Below are 4637 nucleotides of genomic sequence, written 5' to 3' on the forward strand. Positions count from 1 at the left end.
AGCCAGCCACCTATCCACCTCCGCCGTCGCCGTCCTCGCCTGATGCGCCGTCGGTTCCGTCGCCGCCGCCGCCATCGGTACCGTCGCCGCCGCCACCGTCGCCGCCGCCGCGCCGCCGTCACCGACGCCACCATCCCCGCAAGACGATGATGGCAATGATGATGATACTCCTAAGACCAAGCCGCCTCCTAAGGCACGATCCCCGCCAAAATCGAAGCCCTCGCCGCCGCCACCCAGCGCTCCATCACCACCGCCCAAGAAGTCGATTCGACCACCACCCAAAAACAAAGGCAATGATGACCGCCGTCGCTCGCTTTTAGAGCCAGCCACCTATCCACCTCCGCCGTCGCCGTCCTCGCCTGATGCGCCGTCGGTACCGTCGCCGCCGCCGCCGTCGGTACCGTCGCCGCCGCCACCGTCGCCGCCGCCGCCGTCACCGACGCCACCATCCCCGCAAGACGATGATGGCAATGATGATGATACTCCTAAGACCAAGCCGCCTCCTAAGGCACGATCCCCGCCAAAATCGAAGCCCTCGCCGCCGCCACCCAGCGCTCCATCACCACCGCCCAAGAAGTCGATTCGACCACCACCCAAAAACAAAGGCAATGATGACCGCCGTCGCTCGCTTTTAGAGCCAGCCACCTATCCACCTCCGCCGTCGCCGTCCTCGCCTGATGCGCCGTCGGTACCGTCGCCGCCGCCGCCGTCGGTACCGTCGCCGCCGCCACCGTCGCCGCCGCCGCCGTCACCGACGCCACCATCCCCGCAAGACGATGATGGCAATGATGATGATACTCCTAAGACCAAGCCGCCTCCTAGGACACGATCCCCGCCAAAATCGAAGCCCTCGCCGCCGCCACCCAGCGCTCCATCACCACCGCCCAGGAAGTCGATTCGACCACCACCCAAAAACAAAGGCAATGATGACCGCCGTCGCTCGCTTTTAGAGCCAGCCATCTGTCCATCGCCGCCGCCGCCGAGAGGACGAGAGGATAGGAAACGGAAGGTACCGCCCTACCTAGGAACTGAAAAGAATTCGCGCTTTTCGGCCCCCATCACAACCACCACCACCACCAGGAAGGGAAGGCTAGCTTTTAGATTTTAAGTCATGACTGATGCTATTGGGAACTAACCATAGCAGTTAAGTCCAAACCACTTTGTGTGGGAAGAATGTACGGCCGGAGAATGGCCCCCACGTGAATGGTCTAATTTGTGCGGGGAGGGCCTGCTTGGGGCTATTCGCAAGGTGTACGGCATCTCCTGCTGCTGGTGATGATGATGCTGATGATGATGATGATGATGATGATGATGAAGAACCGCCCTTGTTGGCCCATCAGACATTGAGCGCAGTAAGGGGTGAAGGTAGTGATGTCAGTAGATTAGTGCAGTGCGTCGTACATTCATGTCAGTGTACGACATTGTTACGAGAATGTGATTAATAAGTCATTTGTGTCATTCTCAAGGTGTCGTACCGCACGCCGTGTTATTTTTCGCGTGTCTAAGATTCGTTCTTTTAAGGATAAGGTTAGCTTTGTGCAACTGATTTGCGGTTGCGGGTTTCCTTTCCGTAATTCATATCATCAATTCTGGGAGTCTGGGAGTTGGTAGTTTGGGATGGCATGGGGGTTATTCCGAGCGAAGCCACTAGGCAGTTAGGATGTTAATGTAGGGCAGTAGTAGGGGGTAACAGTTGTTAAACCGGTTTCTCCTCCTGCCGCTGTCGCGCAGCTGCCAATGCAAGCGACTTCTCTAGCAGCTCTCGTACATCGCTCGCAGATCTAGTCCTCATCAAATCCAGATCGAATCCAGATCGCGTATCCGATCTCCAGTTTGGGGCACCAAGGCGGACAAGCGCGATGCATGATTGTTGCATGATAATTGTTGAGAGATGATGATGATGATATTTTTCTTTTATTACTTCTCTGCACATGATACGGCAAGATATGGTATAGCAAGATAGGCTGATGTGATGCTGGGCGCGCAGGGCTGATGCGAGTGTGGGGGGGCATAAGAGCGAGTGCGCAGGAGTTCAACCGCGAGCCGGCATAGCGTATGCACTGGCGCGATATTAGTTTTAATATGATGCGACCATAAATAAAGCGCTGCGTGTACTGTACTCCGTGTCTGCCCTTTGCTTATTGCTCTTCGAGTGCGCCCATGATGATCGAGGCCAGCAGCCGCAGCAGCCAGCTCTGTATGTATGATGTGTGAAACAGGGGGGTGTATCTTCGCCCGTGGCAGCTACCCTGCGAAACCCTGCCTTCCCCGGTATTTCGGGGCACCCTCATCCAGTCACCCTAGTCAACTTCTCAGTGGATCGCTCAGGTTCCGCACCCACCACCAGCATCCAACGGAATCTGCCGGGTCGACAGCGGCCCAACTCCGTTCCTGGTCGGCTCGCAGGTTAACTTTATCCCAGGTCACCACCGTCCATCAACTAGGGGCGCAATGCCTTCCACCATCGGAAGGACTTTGACCCTAACGGGTATCGATCCCGGGATCTCCCGGGGGCAATGGTCGCGCCTTACCAGTGGTGCCAAACCCTCTATATATGTATGTATGTGGCGCCTCCTGGCGCCGGGTGCGAAAGTCTTTCTTCTATTTTAACTTGACATTCTTTCTAATTGCAAAAATTATGATTACGATTTCTGCTCATTCATGCGCGGACTGAAGGGACTGAGGGAAAGGGAAGTCTCATGGTTGATGTTGGTACAGGTAGTACGGCGTGCAGCGGTACGGCATGCGTTTGTACGGCAGGCAGGCCCTAATACGGAGCGAGGCTTCTTCAGTTTCTTACGAGCTCGCCATTCACGAGCCACCATGTAACGTATGTCTTTCGTGATCTGTTTTCATGCATGTACTTTTCGCTGTATGTTGGCATGGCCTTGTTTAGGGTGCAGTGCCGGCGAGAATTGTGGGTGCGTGAGTATGTGATGGGGTGCGTGAATCTGTGGTTTGTGTGTGTGTGTGTGTATATGTGCGTGTGTGAATGTGCGTCTGTATGTGCATATCGGATGCTGAAGCTCTTATATTAGTGAAAGGCTCCGCCCCCTGCGCAGTGCGGTTAACAGTGCGCTTGTCCTGGGTATTTTTTGGGGGGGGATATAGCTCTATGCCCATGTCTGTACGGAACTTACGATCGTGTACAACACCACCCGCCACGAGGCTCGATGTAAGGTCCCTAGATTGGAAGCCTTGCCAAGGGACGTGCATAGGCAGGTACTGTACGGCACCAGCGGACTACACTACATGGCGTTTAAAGGTTCTTTTCATACCTTTGGATTTGCACCAGTCTTAGGGCTGGCGTCCACTCAAACGAGTTAGGATGATGGAATGATAAATGCGCAACTGCCCGCTGCCGTTGAGACATCTAGAGAATAGAAAATAGAGGCGCATAGGACACAGCTTTCCTTTCGCTGTAGCAAACCCCAATGTAATGCCCCATATTACACACCTTATCTCCTCCCGTACTTCGCATGGAAATGTACGACGCAGTACGCAGTCGTACATGATGTACATGCTTATGGGGGCCTCGAAGTCGAACCGTTCCAATGCTGTCGCCCACTGTACAACAGTACGAGCAACCGCTGTGGACACAAAAACTGGATCCATTCTCCAACGGTTACAGCAACGAAATACGAAAAACGAAGGGGCTCGGCAAAGGCGATCCGCCGGGGAATATGACAAGACGTCACCTTTCCTCCGTAGCTTGGCGGCGCTGCCACTCCCCCCTCCTCCCATCTCCCCCCTCTCCTCCTCCCTTTCACCGACTTACTCGTCGGGGCCCACTTGTCCAGCTGGGTTATTGTGCAGCCGGTGCCGGTAGTACGGCACCCACAGCACCACCCAGCCATCCGCGCCGACACCACCGCTGCCGGCCCACGCTGGAGGTGGCCGGGGCCCCTACTTCCGCCGCCTACACTTTCGCCCCACACCATACCACCGTACCTCACCTCACCTCACCCCACCCACCCAGCCAGCTAGCCTGCCTGCCAGCCAGCCACGTTCACCCAGGTCGGCCACATTAGTATGACGATACACCACACACCGCACGTCAAGGGACTGACGCCTGGGTCCCTTCCAGAGGCTTTCCCGTTCCCCCGAGACCGACCGACCGACCCCCCCCAGACCAAGGTAAGTAGCCCCCCGGCCCTGTCACCCCCGCCAGGTCTCCCAAACCTACCAATCACCTGATCGAAACCCACAGGCAACATTTCCCCAGGACGTCCCCCAACCGTTCCTACGGCAACAGGTAACGTCTTTCAACTGCAACTGCTAACGACTAACCATCAAATGCAACCGTGTCTCCCAATCGTGTGTCTTCACCCCCGGTTCCCACGTCCCACGCCTCGCTTAATTTCTGTTCTGCGCCATTTTTTCAATTTTATTTTTCATTTTCAACAACCCCGAAACGCAAACCCAAACGAAATCACCACCATTCCGGCCCCCTCCAGGAAGTTCAGGTTTGGGCCAGAGCCGCCACCGCCTCCTCTAGAAGCTTCTTCTTGTAACCGGCCACAGCCTCCCTAACCTCCTTGCCACCCTGGGCGGTTTGCGGGGTGTGCGTATGTGGGGGTGGGAGGTTAGGGGGAGATGTGAGAGGACAACTGCCGTGTGCAAGCCATACACAGCCG

Source organism: Volvox carteri (assembly GCF_000143455.1).
Source record: "Volvox carteri f. nagariensis unplaced genomic scaffold VOLCAscaffold_81, whole genome shotgun sequence".
Lineage (NCBI taxonomy): Eukaryota > Viridiplantae > Chlorophyta > Chlorophyceae > Chlamydomonadales > Volvocaceae > Volvox > Volvox carteri.